Genomic DNA, 19421 nt, shown 5'->3' with positions numbered 1-19421 from the left:
GGGGGCTGTATATAGTGATTGCTGGGGGAGCTGTATATAGTGATTGCTGGTGGAGCTGTATATAGTGATTGCTGGGGGAGCTGTATATAGTGATTGCTGGTGGAGCTGTATACAGTGATTGCTGGTGGAGCTGTATATAGTGATTGCTGGGGGAGCTGTATATAGTGATTGCTGGGGGAGCTGTATACAGTGATTGCTGGGGGAGCTGTATACAGTGATTGCTGGGGGAGCTGTATACAGTGATTGCTGGGGGAGCTGTATATAGTGATTGCTGGGGGAGCTGTATATAGTGATTGCTGGGGGAGCTGTATATAGTGATTACTGGGGGAGCTGTATATAGTGATTGCTGGGGGAGCTGTATACAGTGATTGCTGGGGGAGCTGTATACAGTGATTACTGGGGGAGCTGTATATAGTGATTGCTGGGGGGCTGTATATAGTGATTGCTGGGGGAGCTGTATATAGTGATTGCTGGTGGAGCTGTATATAGTGATTGCTGGGGGAGCTGTATATAGTGATTGCTGGTGGAGCTGTATACAGTGATTGCTTGGGGAGCTGTATACAGTGATTGCTGGGGGAGCTGTATATAGTGATTGCTGGGGGAGCTGTATATAGTGATTGCTGGGGGAGCTGTATGTAGTGATTGCTGAGGGAGCTGTATAAAGTGATTGCTGGGGGAGCTGTATACAGTGATTGTTGGGGGAACTGTATATAGTGATTGCTGGGGGAGCTGTATACAGTGATTGATGGGGGAGCTGTATATAGTGATTGCTGGGGGAGCTGTATATAGTGATTACTGGGGAGCTGTATATAGTGATTGCTGGGGGAGCTGTATATAGTGATTACTGGGGAGCTGTATATAGTGATTGCTGGGGGAGCTGTAAACAGTGGTTGCTGGGGGCCGTATACAGTGATTGCTGGGAGAACTGTATATAGTGATGTCTGGAGGCTGTATATAGTGATTGCTGGGAGAACTGTATATAGTGATGTCTGGAGGCTGTATATAGTGGTTGCTGGGGGAGCTGTATATAGAGATTACTGGGGGAGATTGGGGGAGATTTATCAGAAGTGTCTTAGAGCGGAACAGTTCTAGTTGCCCATGGAAACCAATCAGAGCTCAGCTTTAATTTTCCAACAGATATTTATAAAATGAAAGCTGAGCTCTGGTTGGTTGCCATGGAAAACTAGAACAGTTCTGCTCTCAGACACTTCTGATAAATCTCCCCCACAGAGATCACATGACCCTCCATCTGCGGCCATTTTGTGGTCAGTAATGTCCGGCTGATGAGGTAAAAGACATGAGGCTTCACTTTACATATCAAGAAAGCGGAGCAGAACTATTACTAGATGTATAATGGTAAATTACCTCATATTCTTCCCCCCACACACTTACACACACATAACAAAATACATGAGGTAAAATGGCCGACCCCTTTAAGAAAACTATAAAGTAACATTCTATTTTCTACCTCAGACACCTACAATATCACCCATTCGTGGTTGAAGATTCATACTTTTTAGCACTTAGGTGCTAATTCCAAAATGTGTGTGAGACTTTGTTAAAGGCGATGTCATATTTACGACTGACGACATTCTCTACATTGTCAACCGAAAAACATTGATTCTTTCTAAGAAAAACAATGAGGAAGGACCGGCCGCCAACACAGGGGCCTTTGTTCTGACAAAACTGAAGTTCTTCATCCGAAACTGTAAAAACACTGAGAGCATATACAAGCAAATTCAGACAACAAGAATTTAAAGGGGGCGGGAATTAGGTTTCTTAAAGGGATTTACTGGCTTAGAAAAAAAATGCCTACTTTCTTCCCAGATGAGTGCCAGTCCTGCACTAGGTCTACGGCTGGTATTAAAAATTTTATATCAAATTCGTCCTATGAATAAAAGGTGGGACTATGGTTGACAGAAAGCAGCCATGTTTTTTGGACCTTCTTAAAGGGGAATGCCTTCATTAAAACTTAAGTTAAAAAAAAATCTAGCGTCACGTTTGTAGGCGTTTTCATAAAGTACATTGTAAAATAAAACCTTTGTACTCTCAGTATTTCATGTTACCAGGTGGCGGATTCATCTCTAAAATTGCTTGGGACGTCATAGATCAGGGGGGGGTTTGCACCACGGTGACGTCTTTGGGACACCAATAGGAAAGTAGGGAGTAATAGGGCGGCAGGGTGGCTGAGTGGTTAGCACTACTGCCTTGCAGCACTGGGGTCGTGGGTTTAAAATCCCACCAAGGTCAACATCTGCAAAGAGTTAGTATGTTGTTTGTGTGGGCTTCCTCCGGTTTCCTCCCACACTCCAAAACATACCATAAGGTTGTGTAGATTGTGAGCCCCATGGGGACAGGGACTGATATGTCATGCTTTGTGCAGCGCTGCGTAATCTGTGTGCGCTATATAAATAAAGAATTATTATTATTCAAAGTGGAACTTAACATTAGGGAGACACCACCTTTTGGCCCTAGCTATACTAATTTTGCCCTACCTGTTACAGTATGGTTTCCACATTGTAACAACTAGTGACTGATCCCTTTAAGGACAAATTTTTCCCATGCTAGGAAATATATCAGTCACATATAGATGAATATCCTCTATCCAGGTGTCAGTTGTCAGGTGCACATGGACAAGTTTCAGCTAAGCTCCGCCCCGTTTGACAGGGATTTCAAAATGGCAGCTAAAAAAAATCACGGGACCTAATGATATCTAAACTAAGAGATTTCCAGCTGACTCACGCCTAATGTCCTATAAGAAGGGTTAGGTAACGTGACGTAAGGACTTTGTATAAATATTCCCATCTACTATATATACATTTACTTACGCCCACATATCTCTGCTCAACTCCAAATTTAGCAGGGTCATCCCGAGTAACACGCGTTCCTATTAGTAACATTACTGAAGCTACTGGGATTTCAAATATTACAACTATCCACCCCGAGAAGCCAAAGCATCTTTCGGGAAACAGAAAATGAGGCCTAGTCACCAGTAGAAGCCTGTGCTGCATTGTATCTTTATATCAGGGGGTCACATGAGTGCAAGATGCCAGAGGGGGCGCTATAAAGTCACATTATTTAGGCTTTTAGATTCATTTAGGGCACCCAATTATCCCGGTAATGAAACTGATCTGTGCAGGAATCAGACAGCAAGTGTTTTATTTTACTGCAGCGCCACCACAGGAGAAATAAGGTATTACACAATGTCCATTCAAATCAATGGACAAGTCAGGTCCTCCAAAGGGAAAGATGATCTTTTAGATGCTTGATAAGTGACTCAGAATTCCCTTATACAGAAGTATACAATAGATAACGTTCAACCTCTTGCTTAAAGGGGATTTTTATCAGCCCAAAATATCGATAACATCCATTGAATAGGTTCTTGTTATCAGACTAGGAGGTCTCCAACATCCAGGTCCACAATAGCTAATACAGGTAGATAAATCAGGAAGAAGAGAATCTCCATTCAATGTGTAGTGGTCAGACCAGGTTACTGGAGGTCAGCTGAGCCGCAGTGGATAGTTTCCACCGCTGCCTGTTTTCTGGGGTCTTGGATGTAGGACTCCCATCAATCTTTTAATGAGTACCCAAGGTCATCAATATCTTTATTATATGTTCCACAGTGAGCAGAAGCTGCAAATAGCATTTCTTGCATTGGAGGACCCAACATTACATACATTATGAAGATAGATCATTCATTTTTAAGGGATCTGTGTAGTACATCATTATTCCTGTGGGGGCAGTGCAGGGAAATTGAATTATTGCTGCAACGTTCTTCCATAAAGTACAGTTGATCACTGGTGGTCTTAGGAGTGGGGAAACCTGTGCTGAGCTTCTCTGTAGGAGGCCTTCTACCAGAAAGGGGATGCCCAAAAGGGTCAAAAGCTCCTAATGGTCCCCTACAGGAGGGGATACACCTGTCCATCCATATGCTATCACTGTATGTTTACACAAAGGTCGAGTTGGCTGCTCATGCTACGAAAGGCTGGGGGAGGCGTTCAGGAATGTTATTCCTCACACATGTACAGTAGATTTTGGTTAAAGTTGAGGTTATTTCTATCCATGGTAAGACAAATTAATAAAGAACGTAGATGCCATTGGACCACTTCACAAACCACGTGAGATGTAACCAAAAGTTCTGCCACCACTATCCAAAATCTTTGAACCTTCAACCCATTTCTAAACCAAAATCCTCCTATTGTAGGTGAGCATGGAGCTTTTGGTGGTAACAAAACATTTACAACCTTATATCCTCTTGGAACCTTGAGAAGTCTATGGCTGCCACAGGAAGTCTACCAACTCGAAGCGTAGAGTTGTGTCTCTCATGTCCATTGTCAAACCTCTCAGGAGACCCAAGCTATTGAAAACATCTTCCAAAAGCCCCTATAAGGACATCATAAGGAGCCCATATGTGAGGTTACCTCATAAACTGGAATTGAGAGCCTTCATAAGAAAGCTTTACTCTATTACGACTTATAAATTCAAAAATATTCAAACGTAACCAAGAATATTTTTAGAATAATGATTAAAAAATGTAAAAAAAAAAATTCTACCCTGCTCTCCCCATTTGAACAATGCTTTGCTTTTCCTCTCTGTCCAGATCAGGTTACCCAAAATAGACAAAGGGACAAAGGCTCAGACAAGACAAGGTAGGACCCTCATCCCCAGGAATCTTCCTTGATATTTGCACACCTCATAGAATTGTCCCTTTGTACTCTCCCCCATTACACAAACAGTTCCGGAGGTGAATGCAGGCCTGATTAAAGGTGGTACTCTCATTGATCACTGTCACAGTCATGAAAGCAAGTTTCAGAGGAGAATCTGTAGACATCAACTTAAGCAGGTGAAGCAGCTGAGAAGCCTTCAGAGAGAAAGTAGTAATCAGAGGGGCTGAGATTGATCTAGACTATGTGAGTCATCTCATTGGAAAATACTACTACAAAAATACTACTATACACTTTTATAGGGTAAATGGATGTCATAGAAAGGGACCTACACAGTGTTTTTCACCACCTGAAGTAGTCTTCATACTATTGAGCTCTCTGCATTGATCAGTGGTGACCTAAACCCACTAGGGATCCCTCTAGGTCACCAAGTGACCTTTACTTCCTTCACCAGATTCAGAACACATATATACACTGATCCAGGTGTATAGGGGTTTGGACAATGTCAAACTGGCCCACCAGAGCACCAGATGATCCTTCGGTGGGCCCAGACAACCCAAATTTAAGGATACTGTTTTACTTTCCTTATGATTTATGGAAGTTGGGGCCCTCAACAGATTTATCTGTTGGCCAAAGGTATCCCAGTTCAACACTGGGTTTGGGTGTAGTAGCCACTACACCCAACTACTTTGGCTAAAACCACTGAAAGTGTAGGGCCACCATGACTAGTGTAGGTCCAAAGGAAGATTCTATTTGTGAGGTTTTACTTTTTCTTATGATTTATGGAAGTTGGGGCCCTCAACAGATTTATCTGTGGGTCAAAGGTACCCCGGTGTCAACACTGGGTTTGGGTGTAGTAGCAACTACACTCAACTACTTTGGCTGAAACCACTGAAAGTGTAGGGCCACCATGACTAGTGTAGGTCCAAAGGAAGATTCTATTTGTGAGGTTTTACTTTCCTTATGATTTATGGAAGTTGGGGACCTCAACAGATTTATCTGTTGGCCAAAGGTACCCCTGTTCAACACTGGTTTGGGAGTAGTAGCCACTACACCCAACTACTTTGGCTGAAACCACTGAAAGTGTAGGGCCACCATGACTAGTGTAGGTCCAAAGGAAGATTCTATTTGTGAGGTTTTACCTTCCTTATGATTTATGGAAGTTGGGGACCTCAACAGATTTATCTGTTGGCCAAAGGAACCCCTGTTCAACACTGGTTTGGGTGTAGTAGCCACTACACCCAACTACTTTGGCTGAAACCACTGAAAGTGTAGGGCCACCATGACTAGTGTAGGTCTAGATGAAGATTTGATGGCCATCAAATATCTCAGACCTCCAAGCACTGTCCACTAGTAGATCCACATCATATTGGCCAACTTATCGCCATTAATGGCAATAGAAGGAGTTAGTTCCGATTTATATTCCAAACACTTCCAAAGAACATTCCATAGCAGTGAGTTGGGACTACTGGATGGGGTTGGGGCTGGGAACTTTGCTACTGTCTGCCACATCGATAAGCCACAACAGCTGCAGATAATGATGAGCCTTGGCGTCGTATGAGAGAGCGACGGGCTGCGCCTCATTATCTACGAGTCTAATGATTTTTCTGAAGTGCAAGCCTAAAGACTGTATCTAAGTAGTGTATCTAATCACCATAGAAGGCCACTAAGCCTATTATATTAAGAAATGACTAGTAAATGATATACAATGATACTCGACCATTCCCAATCCTTTCCTGTGAAAACAGCCTCTAATTTTTAAGATTAGAGGGTGGTGTGAAAAGAGGGCAGTACTTCAAAACACCTCTCCAATGTGGACTAGGCACTCAAAAATCCCAATCCTACAAACTTTAAAGATGGTAAATCTCTCAAGGATCCTGTTCCAACACTGGGTGATTTCTACTTCCTGTTCCATCATGACACACAGGAAGTGACCACTTTCTTGTGAAGAGGGACCTGATGTAAAGACCGTTGTGGGACCTGGCAGATGTTGAAATGACAGATATTGGGTATAAGTTATTTTTAAACCATATTAAAAAGAAAGGAGGGCGCAAAAAAGATTTTTACTGGCCATTTGGACCCCTCAATTTGGCAAAAGGAGGTACTAAAGTACTGAGTACTGAATGTGTTTCCTTGGAACCGCGTGTATGTGGGGGTCTCATTTATCTCATCACTTTATAAGATGGAATAACCCTTTAAGTGATCTATAATTTGGAACTTGTGGGGTCTCATTGACTGGACCCCCTCCACAAATAACACCATCACTTTATAAAATGGAATTACCCTTTAAGTGTTCTTTGATCCAGAGCTTCACTGCAATTTGTATTCATGATACATTTAGCCAACAAGGTACAGTCTGATAAAATTCGGCATGATTCAGTGTTTTTCAACATTTTCCATAATAACTGCTTAGATACATATTTTGATTTCACAGATTTACATCTTATTTCTTGGCATACAAGGTCTAAAAAGTTCCAGCAAACTGCGCCGTAAGATTTGTTCTGTGGAGGAGTTAGAAGGTTAAGAATCTAGATACATAACTTGAAGTTCATCGACTCCTGGAGGATATTTCCTAATTAACAGTAAAACAGGAAGCGGGGAGCGGCCATACTGTCGGAGGTCATTGTCCTTTCACTCCAATTTAATAAAGTTAATATAAACATTGTAACAAACTGGCAGCTCCGTATGACCCAGTGTGGGTCCATAGCAGTTATTAAAACTTCTGGGTTAAGGTAAAATGATGGGATTTCAAGGATTCTACAACAGATTTTATGTCAGACGTGAGAAAAAGTCTCAAAAAGTTTCAAAAACTCCAACAAAAATCCACATTGGATCAGTTTTCTCATGTCTGTTTAATCCATATGGATTATCTACAAATTTATGTGACCCTGATGAAGTGACCCTCCCGTATAACCTCAAAATACTCAAGTATGGCAAGAAAATCCTGATCTTCTACCCAGAACCAGTCAACTACTGACCCCCTGCCATACACATGCAGAATGGGCATATACAGTTTCCCCTGAGAACATAAAGATTGGGAATGTTTAAATCCCACACCCACAATCCTCTGCTTCCCTAACATCAGGAGATTATGAGGAGGCCACCAAACGTCCTAAATGGTCAACCAGTTCCACCAATGTTGGTGCATGTTTGGCAAACTTAAAGTGGCCCTCAACCCAAAAAACTTTTTGTGCACCAGGTATGTGGACTGCTCATGCCACAAGTACATTCAAGATAAGTTTTTGGTGGAGGAGGATCACTTAAAACCTAGAAGGTCAACTCAACTTTCCGCAAGAAATCATAAGTGGACAACTATTTTTCTCTTCATGATACTTTGAAGGAACCACCTTGACCTTTCAAGATCCATAATTTTGCACCATCTTTGCATTTTCCGAGTCAGATCTAGTTTGGGTTTCCATTACAATAAAGTTGCATCTCTAGAAGCCGATGAGTTCCATGAAGTAACTTGTTAAATAAATCGTTGGCTCTATACATGGTCGTACGTCTTCTCCCGGGTCAAAAATAAATAAGTGAGCTGTCAGCGAGACACATCGAAGACCATAATTAACCGAGGAGGTATTTAAGGCCCGCTTTTCAATCCGCCTAAAATATGATACGACAAGGGGGAATCCAGATTCCGAAAATAACTTGGAACAATACATTAGCCGTCAGTTATGTATTACAGACCCCGAATGGACCCAACCCTAAAGTATAGTATGCCTTTGTTACACATGAAAGGGGAACCATGCCATATATCTGCTCATTGGTTAGGTCTAAGACAATAAGACCCCCACACCCATGAGGACTATATGCCCTATTTGTTGTCATCAAAAAGAGAGGTTCTCTAGAGAGTTCCCGAGACCACTCCATTGAGCCAATCAGTCCCAGGGGTCTAACCTCTATGATAATGGAGGAGGACTTGTATAAGCCTTGAGGGACTTTTGATAAAGGATAGGTCATCAAAATCAGATCATTCATGGTCATTCATGGTCAACTGGCATGGGGCCTAAGGTGCAGTACTCTAGAAAGACCACTACACATTAGAAGGAGTCTTCTGCTTCTAACTCTGTCCATTGTATAGCTCCAACACCAGAAACTGGTCAAAAGGGTAGTGAGATGTGGGACCTTCACCGATCTCATAGAAATGACTAGTGATGAGCTGATCCGAACCGCAATATTCAGCTCCATGCTGAAGTTCACCATTTGGGTCAAAATTCCCCTCCGTCCTCCGCTGGGGGTGAGCATTAGGGTACCTTTACTCAAACTTTGGCCAAACTTGGCCAAACCCAACGATGAACATGTCCGCTCTTCCCTATGGATAACTTACCCTGAGAAGTCAATCATCTCTTAAACCCTCATGCCCCAGACAACTCCTTTATCTATCATATATTCTGTAGTTGATACACCCTATTATGGGGTCCTCTCTTTTTAACTTTTTAGAAACACAGAGGTTCTATCATTCTGGAGGACCTGTCCTCCTTTGATTTGAATAGACCCTATGTAATACCTACTGTCTCCTGTGGTGGCAATGTAGGAAAATCAAACACCCACTACTAGAGATGAGATTATTAACACCCCTAGTTACTAGCCATGGCTGTGATTGGCCAAGTGGACACCCCTGGCCAATTAAAGCCAAGGCTAGATGGTAGGGGTGTTAATTTTCCCCGATTGGCTGTTCGGCAGCCAATCCAGTAATATTTCGGAGTCGTTCAGGGCGCACCCGAACCCTGAACCCAAACGGGAAGTTCGGGTCCGCACATCACTACTCACTACAATGTTTTCCACATAGATTAACGCTAATTGCAGAAAATCCCAGATTTTGTGAAAAGTCTATTGTAAAGAAAAACTTTTCAAATTTGGAAAAAAAAAAACTCTCTTCAGAAAAAATAACCCTATAATTAATCAAAAAATTTTCATTGTAAACATTTGGAGCAAGTTTTATTTTAAGAAAACAAGTTTTGACGATGGTGACTCGACTTCCTGCCGATATCATCTGCTGGTTCACATTAAGGTCACTGGAGAAAAAACAATACCCCCTCCCCAAATAAACATGAATTATTTATTTGTGCCCCCCAGGAGCAAAAAAAAAGGGCCATATGACAAGGTCCAAAGCTTTCACTTCTGTTCCTGGTCAAATATTTATCACCATTTATACAACATTTTTGCTTAACAGTTTCTCCCCAAAAATTGGTTTGAACAACTAGATCTTAAAGGGGTTGTCTAGATTTGGGAAAATATTTCTGCTGAAGTGAAGTGAATGCACCTGAGCTGCAATTCCATACATAACCTGACATGTTGAATATCTTTGTTGAGAACCTAAATTAAAGGAAATCTACCACCAGGATGAAGGATTGTAAACCAAGCACACTTACATGCTAGTGTGTGCCCCATCTGGCGGGATCCACTCTTGTTTTATCTTTTTATGCCCTTATCTTTACAAAAAAAAAAGGCTTTTAGAATTATGCAAATGAGCCAGAGGGGCTCCTGGCTCTGTCATCTGTTAATTGTGAACACCTCCGTGCAGGGGTCTGAGATAACCACACCTTCACCAGTGTGTCGGGTGACGTCACCAGCTCTTTGTCTGGGCAAGGGTGGAGGAGGAAAGTACACTTTGCACAAAGGTATTCATAAATAACAGACGAAAGAGCCCAGAGCCCCTCAGGCTCATTTGCATAATTTTAAAAGCCTTTTTTTAGAAAACAAGGGCATAAGGAGCTAATAGAAGAGCGGATTCTGTCAGAGTTGGCACACACCAGTATGTCAGTGTGCTTGGTCTACAATCCTTCATCCTGGTGGTAAATTCCTTTTAGTCTTTAGTACCCATGCCAACAAAAAAACAACCAATTTTGAAAGGCTTTCAAAATTATGCAAATGAGCCATAGCTGTTAATTGAGCCTGGACCACTTCAGGCTCATTTGCATAATGAGCATGCACCAGTATGTCAGTGTGCTTGGTTTACAAACCTTCATCCTGGTGGTAGTTTTTTTTTTAGGCCGTAGTGGATCTAGAGAATTTTTTAACAAAAATTAGACAATCCCTATCGTGGTACTCCCTACTAGATATGAACAATGCTGCAAAAAATAAATTCAATTAGCTATGTGTTGCCCCCTGATGTCTAAAAGAAGAGTCATAAACCCCTCCACATCATGAATCTCTATTGTTCCATGGTGGGGGGGTGGGCCGGGGCACAGCATGGGGACAACAGCTGCACTTTAAGTGCAAGGAACCTGGGAGTGCGTCCTCCTATCCTGGCTATTTATAGGTCATATGCTGCTGCTTAATTAATAACCTGCGGAAGGCCGGGGGGGAGTCACACGTGGTGGGGGGTGTAACAGTGTAGATGGGGGTAGCAGAAACCTGATTGACAACCAAGTCATGAATGTAGTGATTTAAGATTTTTTTGTAGGTTTTTTCTAAATGGGAATGGGATGGTCAATGTTATAGGGGTGTTTTGCAAGGCAATTTTATAGGACATTGAGGCCACCATTGGGCAGTCATTGTTATAGGGCATGGCACCGAGGGCACACGTGTCTGGACTAAGGACACTCTGGCCGTGACTGGCAATGTTCTAGGACTTTTTTGGATGGCCCTGGGGTCACTGCATCATAGTGAATGTGTTAGGGGGGCACTATGCCTGTTAGTAGTGACGCTGGGCTTATGGGCACTGTCAGTGAGGTCTATGTTGAGGCTGTGAGGGCACTAAGGTGGTGGGTTTTATATGGGCTATTGTGGCTTGTACTGTGCCAGTCATTTTTATAGTCGATGTTATAGGGACATAGTGAATGTGTCATTGTAAATCACACTTGGGACACTACCAGGGTCACTGTTGTAGGGCATTGTGGCACTATAGCAGGGATTTTATAGGACATTATGGCTGGCATTGGGGGACACTGTAACAGTAATTATTTACAGGATTATGGTTGGCACTAGGGGTCTTATGGCAGTTAATTTATTGAGCGTCGTGACTGGCACTGAGGGCACTATAACAGTTATTTCATGGGGCATCAGTGCTGGCACTGGGGGCACTACAACAGTTATATTATGGGGCATCGTGGCTGGCACTGGGGGCACTATTACATTTATTTCATGGGGCATCGTGGCTGGAACTGGGGCACTACAACAGTTATTTCATGGGGCATCGTGGCTGGCACTGTGGGCACTATAGCAGTTATAATATGGGACATCATAGCTGGCACTGGGGGCACTATAACAGTTATTCCATGGGGCATCATGGCTGGCACTGGGTGCACTATAGCAATTATAATATGGGGCATCATAGCTGGCACTGCGGGTACTACGAGTTATTCCATGGGGCAACGTGGCTGGCACTGGGGGCACTATAACAGTTATTCCATGGGGCATCATGGCTGGCACTGGGTGCACTATAGCAATTATAATATGGGGCATCATAGCTGGCACTGCGGGTACTACGAGTTATTCCATGGGGCAACGTGGCTGGCACTGGGGGCACTATAACAGTTATTTCATGGGGCATCGTGGCTGGCACTGGGGGCACTATAAAGGTTATTTCATGGGGTATCGCGGTTGGCACTGGGAACAGTATAAAAGTTGTTTCATGGGGCATCACGGTTGGCACAGTGGGCACTATTACTGTTATTTCATGGGGCATCGTGGCTGGCACTGGGGGCACTATAAAAGTTATTTCTTGGGGCATTGTGGCTTGTACTGTGGGCACTATAAAAGTTATTTCATGGGGCATCACGGTTGATATATGCGCTGCATGTATCACTTTCTGAAAACCGTAGGCGTCACATATAAATATCCTTGGCAGGGACGACCCCCTCGTGTGGCACATGGCATTTCACAGCCGTCGCTCCCCTGGGTCACACACAGATAATGGGCAATAAAAATCCTTCTGCAAATGATCCCAGACAACAGATTGTTATATGAGTATCCAAATATTGGTGCCGTCGCCCTATAAATGCCTTCACACAAAGATCCGAAACCCTTGCCATGGAGGGATGGCATGCTTGCATGATTAATTTTGGCATATTTCAACGTATTTTTGAAAATATTTGGACTTTAGATTTGTAAAATAAAAAAAATAACCTTTTATTATAATAACAAAAATCGTCTGCAAAATTCTGTGAAACCAGAGAAATGATGGAATATTCTGGAGTATAATAATAATAATAATAATAATAATAATAATATAAAACTGGCTACTATAATTTTCCCAGATAACTTAAAGGAATGTGTCTCTTAAAGGGATACTACATTGTCGCTGGATCCTTTAAGTAACATGAGTATGACGGAGGGAAGATGTTTAGGTTTGGTTTTCTCCTTACAATACAATACACAGGAAATAGAGCAGAGCAGGAAGAATGGGGAGAAGGGTGTCGCGTCCTGAGGAGAACGACTCAATACAATGATGTTGTAGTATATTTGTGGAGCATGTGTGACATAGCTCTGTCAATTGAGTTTTGGTAGGACTACTGCACCCAGCATAAACCTGCCCTATAATACATTGCAGTTACAACTCCTTGGCTTAACACATGGACAATTAAAGGGGTTGTGCTCAAAATTATACTTAAAGGGGTTGGCCACTTTACCTCATGTTTCTTGTAATGTGTGTAAGTGTGGGGGAGCAGGATATGAGGTTATTTACCAATACACATCTATGAATAGTTCTGCTGCGCTTTCTTGATATGTAAAATGAAGCCTCCTGTCTTTTACCTCATCATTTTACCTCACGTATTTTACCTCATCATTTTACCTCATGTCTTTTACCTCATCGTTTTACCCCATGTCTTTTACCTCATCATTTTACCTCATGTCTTTTACCTCACCATTTTACCTCATGTCTTTTATCTCATCATTTTACCTCATGTCTTTTACCTCATCAACCAGAGATTCCTGACCATAAAATGGCCGCCGATGGAGGGCCATGTAATCTTTAACTGTCCATGATCAATCGCCCTGTCAGGACCTTGATCTTATATTCCTGAATACTATCATAAGGTCCTGACAGGGTGATTTCCCATGGAAAGTTAGAGATCAAATGACCCTCTGTCAGTGGCCATTTTATGGTCAGGAATCTCTGGATGATGAGGTAAAAGTTTTATCACACGCCATTATCTTTGATGGGTATGCCAGGATTAACAACGTTTCGTAAAGGTGACAAGTGCCTTTAGCGGTCGGACCCTTACGGATGATAGAAATGGGGGTCTCCAAGTGCCCTTGTCCATGTGTGGCTAATACTCCATTCATTTCTATGGGACTGAAAATGCTGATGCAGCAGTCCTAAAGAAGTGAATTGTGGAGCCCCCGACTGTCTCACCCCACTCAGGGGCCTAGTTTAATCAGATCATAAGGGGACAAACCTGACTTGTGCAAAAGAGAGAGGCAATTGCAGGACAATCCCTTTAATGCCCTTTTACACACGTCAATAATCATGTGAATCTTCGCTCAGTTGCACAGATCTGCGTCAAGATCCCTGGGCCGTCCTACAACTAAAAATATTCTCAGGATATGTACAGATCATTACACAACAGTAGAGAGAAGATTAGATTGTAAGCTCTTAGGGCTAGTTCAAACATCAGGAAAAATCTTTGAAAAAAATTGACATAGTTTTGGGTCTGTATTCTATAAAAAGGTTTCTCCACCAGCGAGGAAATAAATATGACGTCCCCTAAATGTAGGAAATATAGGTCATATCAGGGAAACACAACCAACCCGAAAACTGCAGTGTGAACATGTCTTTATGTAGTCCCTGCAAATACTAAGAACTTACAAGTCCTAAGGACTCAGGTTAGGGCTACTGCACTACTTTCCAAAGAGCTTACCCCAAGAGCTTACAATCTACAGTCCCGAAGGTTCAGAAGAGAGGAGGCGTAAACCATATGGGCTTACAATCAACTTTCCAATCTGAAAAATCACAAATCTTAACATGCCCTTCACATTATATTAGTAAAATCTCAGCTTCCTATAATGGATCCTGTAACCTAAGAGCTGACACTCTACTAGAGTCTAATCCAGTACATTCCCATGAGCTCCGCATACTATTATAAGTACTAAACTACAGCGCAGGATTGGAGTCTTATACCCCAGGAGCTTACAATCTGACACACTACAGTACAGTAAGATATTTTAAGGGGGTCCTTACTCATAAGACCCCAATCATAGCCATGGCTAGTTGCTAGAAGTGTCATTTTGTTCGGCCGCCAATCAAGCAATATGTCCGGGTCATGTGTCCGAACCCCAAACCTGAATGTGAATGACGGGTCCGACATCTCTAATCCTGAACCCTAAGAGCTCACAATCTACTACACCACAATACATAAATGCAACAACAAGTGGTTCATATAACTAGAAACTGCAAAGAGTTTGTATGTTCTCTCCGTGTTTGCGTGGGTTTCCTCCGGGTCTTCCGGTTTCCTCCCACACTCACATAACAAAACATACTGGTAGGTTGATTAGATTGTGAGACCCATTGGGGACAGGGACCAATTTGTCATGTTTTGCATAATCTGTGTGCGTTATATAAATAAAGAATTATTATTATTATAAACTCATCATCTAAAGTCGGAATCTAAAGCACATGATGGGGTCCTATCTCGTAAGCTGACAGGACGATCCCGGTGCTGTACCCTAAGTGTTTGTCATCCCAATGGGGTCCGGTCCCACCAGTCTAAACCTAATACAGTATATTTTCAGATATTGTACCCTAAGAGCTTACAATCTATGGGCTATCTTAACGCTTTGGAACAAGAATTGACACCTAACCCTAATAGCTTATGATCTAGTTTACTAATTGGACTCTTAGAAACAAGAAGCAATGCTGAACCCTAAGAGCTTACAATCTGACATCCTATTCAGTACAGTATTACTAATAATGGCCCTGTGCCGCTTGGATCTAACAGTACGTTATGTAATACTGTACCTGAAGAGCTTACAATCTGGACTGACTGGACTCTTAGTAAGAAGCAGAGATCCTGAGCCAAAGAGCTTACAATCTAGTGTACTTATTTGATTTACGGAATGAAACAGGTTTACAGAACCCAAAGAACTTACGCTCTAACAGTATACTACACTAAGCAATACACTAAGAATGTCTCTGCTTATTTAAAGGGGTCCTGTCACACTGGGGTCTACCAGTACATTCTGTGATACTATACCCTAAGAGCTTACAATCTATGGACTAACTTTACTCCCACTAACAAGAAGAGATCCTGAACCCAAAAAGCTTACAATCTAGTGTACTTATTCGATTTACAGAAATAAATGGGTATATAGAACCCAAAGAGCTTACACTCTAACCGTATACTGCTCTGTATAATACACTGACAATGTCTCTGCTTATTTAAAGGGATCCTGTCCCACTGGGGTCTACTAGTACATTCTGTGAGCTTTCAATCTACGGACAAACTCAACTCTCAGTAACAAGTAGAGATCCTGAACCTAAAGAGCTTACAATCTAGTGTACTAACTAGACTGTCAGAAACGAGAACCTAACCTGTACCCGAAGAGCTTACAATCTATTGTACTAACTTGACTCTCAGTAACAAGTAGAAATCCTTTAACCTAAAAACTTACAATCTAATCTCACTCAACAACCTCACATTCCCCAATTCCTACAGCATGAGTCACAAATCGCCTTTCAATAATCGCGTAACGTTGTAGCAGTGCTGAGTTTGTCATCTGGCACAACACAAGATTTCATGGCTTTTCCGTAAAATGCAGATGTGACTCTTACGCCGAGCCCTAAGAGCTAACAATCTAGTGTATTAACGCAACTTACAGTAACAAGAGGAGATCCTGAACCGAAGAGCTAACAATCTACTGTATAAACTTGCCTCCCAGTGAGAAAAAGAGATCCTGAACTGAAGAGCTGACAATCTAGTGTACTAACTCTACTCTCAGTAACAAGAAGAGATCCTGACCCAAAGACATAACAATCTAGTGTACTACATTGACTCTCATTAATGAGAACATATTCTGAACCAAAGAGCTAACAATCTAGTGTACTAACTTGGCTCTCATTAATAAGAAGATATCCTGGGCCCAATAGCTAACAATCTAATGTACTAACTAAACTCCCAGTAAAAAGAAGAGATCTTGAACCGAAGAGCTAACAATCTAGTGTAATAAGACTACTCTCAGGAACAAGAAAAGATCCTAGAGAGCAAGCAGAGCTGTAGCAGAGATGTAGTAGAGATGTAGAGATTTAGCAGAGATGTAGTAGGAATGTAGTATAGATGTAGTAGAGCTGTAGCAGAGATGTAGTAGAGATGTAGTAGAGATTTAGCAGAGATGAAGCAGAGATGTAGTAGAGATGTAGCAGTAATGTAGCAAAGATGTAGTAGAGCTGTAGCAAAGATGTAGTAGAGATGTAGTAGGGATGTAGTAGAGATGTAGTAGAGCTGTAGCAGAGATGTAGTAGAGATGTAGTAGAGCTGTAGCAGAGATGTAGTAGAGATGTAGCAGAGATGTAGTAGGGATGTAGTAGATATTTAGCAGAGATGTAGCAGAGATGTAGCAGAGATGTAGTAGTGATGTAGCAGAGATGTAGTAGAGATGTAGCAGAGATGTAGTAGAGATGTAGCAGAGATGTAGCAGAGATGTAGTAGAGATGTAGTAGAGCTGTAGCAGAGATGTAGTAGAGATGTAGCAGAGATGTAGTAGAGATGTAACAGAGATGTAGTAGAGATGTAGCAGAGCTGTAGTAGAGATGTAGTAGAGCTGTAGTAGAGATGTAGCAGAGCTGTAGCAGAGATGTAGTAGAGCTTTAGTAGAGATGTAGCAGAGCTGTAGCAGAGATATAGTAGAGATGTAGCAGTGATGTAGAAGAGATGTAGCAGTGATGTAGCAGAGATGTAGCAGAGATGTATAAGTGATGTAGCAGAGATGTAGCAGAGATGCAGCAGTGATGTAGAGGATGTAGTAGAGATGTAGCAGATATGTATAAATGATGTAGCAGAGATGTAGTAGGGATGTAGTAGAGATTTAGTAGAGATGTAGCAGAGGTGTAGTAGAGATGTAGCAGAGATGTAGCAGTAATGTAGCAGAGATGTAGTAGAGATGTAGCAGAGATATAGTAGAGATGTAGCAGAGCTGTAGCAGAGATATAGTAGAGATGTAGCAGTGATGTAGAAGAGATGTAGCAGTGATGTAGCAGAGATGTAGCAGAGATGTATAAGTGATGTAGCAGAGATGTAGCAGAGATGCAGCAGTGATGTAGAGGATGTAGTAGAGATGTAGCAGATATGTATAAATGATGTAGCAGAGATGTAGTAGGGATGTAGTAGAGATTTAGCAGAGATGTAGCAGAGGTGTAGTAGAGATGTAGCAGAGATGTAGCAGTAATGTAGCAGAGATGTAGTAGAGATGTAGCAGAGATATAGTAGAGATGTAGCAGAGATATAGTAGAGATGTAGCAGAGATGTAGTAGAGATGTAGTAGAGATGTAGTAGAGATGTAGTAGTGATGTAGCAGAGATGTAGTAGAGATGTAACAGAGATGTAGTAGAGATGTAGCAGAGCTGTAGTAGAGATGTAGTAGAGCTGTAGCAGAGCTGTAGCAGAGCTGTAGCAGAGATATAGTAGAGATGTAGCAGTGATGTAGTAGAGATGTAGCAGAGATGTATAAGTGATGTAGCAGAGATGTAGCAGAGATGTAGCAGTGATGTAGAGGATGTAGTAGAGATGTAGCAGAGATGTATAAATGATGTAGCAGAGATGTAGCAGAGATGTAGCAGAGATGTAGTAGACATGAAGCAGAGCTGTAGCAGAGATGTAGCAGTGATGTAGCAGAGATGAGACACTTGGTAAAAAGAACTGATCTTGGACCAAAGAGCTTACAGTCTAGTGCAAAATGATCCCGTAGCTGAAGAGCTGACAATTTAGGGTACTAACTTTTAGAAATGAGAAGCAATCCTGAACCCTCAGAGCTTACACTCAGATGACTTAATACAGTACAATGAGAATGTCTCTAGTAGAACATTCTGCAATACTGTACCTAAGAGCTTACAATCTACGCAATAACTCAACTCGATGAAGCGAGAAGTCATCCTGGACCTGAAGAGCTTACAATCTAGTGTACCAGATTCAACTCTCGAGAATCGAGAAACAATCTTACGTCTTGCAACATTGTAGCAGCAGCGGCAACAGTCCAAAAAAATCAAAGCTTTTCCTTAAAAAACTCAGGTAAACCTCCTAAAATAGTAATCGCGAGCCATGAGCTGTAGCGCAGATGTAGCAGAGCTCCAGCAGAGTTTGCAAACTCAACTCGACTACGTCTGTACGTGAAAGGAATTTCCATGTAAAAGTAATCACTCACCTCCGGGGAGATTGTGTGTATTCCAAGAGTCCAAAGGGGAAAACGAAGAAGAGGGAATTTAGAGGTAGTATGGAAGAAATGAAATGAAAATTCGGGAATGTTTGCTGGGATTTCCACTGGAGTCACTGGAGGCGGAAATGGTTGGGGGAGAGATGGAGCAACAGGCAGGAAAAAAAGTGCAGCCACATTGGGATTGAGTTACAGTGTAGCAGGGTCACAGCACAGCTGCTCCTCCTCTTCTTGTGACTGAGCCTGCATGGACCTCCTCCTCCTCCTCCTCCTGGACCTCCTCCTCCTTCCCTGGCCAGCAGCAGCAGCAGCCACATTCCCCAAAGATTAAAAGCCTCCAGGATCAAAACCAGCCCCTGGGCCAGGAAATAAACAATGCCCCGGTTCATAGACTTCCAATACAACCCCGAATACCAAGCCTGGCAACCGCTTCCCAAATCTACATCCTGC

At 42.3% G+C, this 19421-nt stretch overlaps 1 protein-coding gene across 2 annotated transcripts in view; it reads right to left on the bottom strand.

Moving 5' to 3' along the window:
* Positions 1-19183, bottom strand: part of TSPAN9 (tetraspanin 9) — a 328064-nt gene extending 308881 nt beyond the window's left edge. For both annotated transcript variants that reach the window (XM_072145432.1, XM_072145433.1), the window contains exon 1: positions 18963-19183. The gene's annotated coding sequence lies outside the window, so the exon portion shown is untranslated. The remainder of the gene's footprint in view (positions 1-18962) is intronic.
* Positions 19184-19421: the final 238 nt, after the last annotated feature.

Source organism: Engystomops pustulosus, chromosome 4 (assembly GCF_040894005.1).
Source record: "Engystomops pustulosus chromosome 4, aEngPut4.maternal, whole genome shotgun sequence".
Classification (NCBI taxonomy): Eukaryota; Metazoa; Chordata; class Amphibia; order Anura; family Leptodactylidae; genus Engystomops; species Engystomops pustulosus.
The sequence above is the reverse complement of the archived record's forward strand: the minus strand, read 5'-3'. Positions and strand labels throughout refer to the sequence as shown.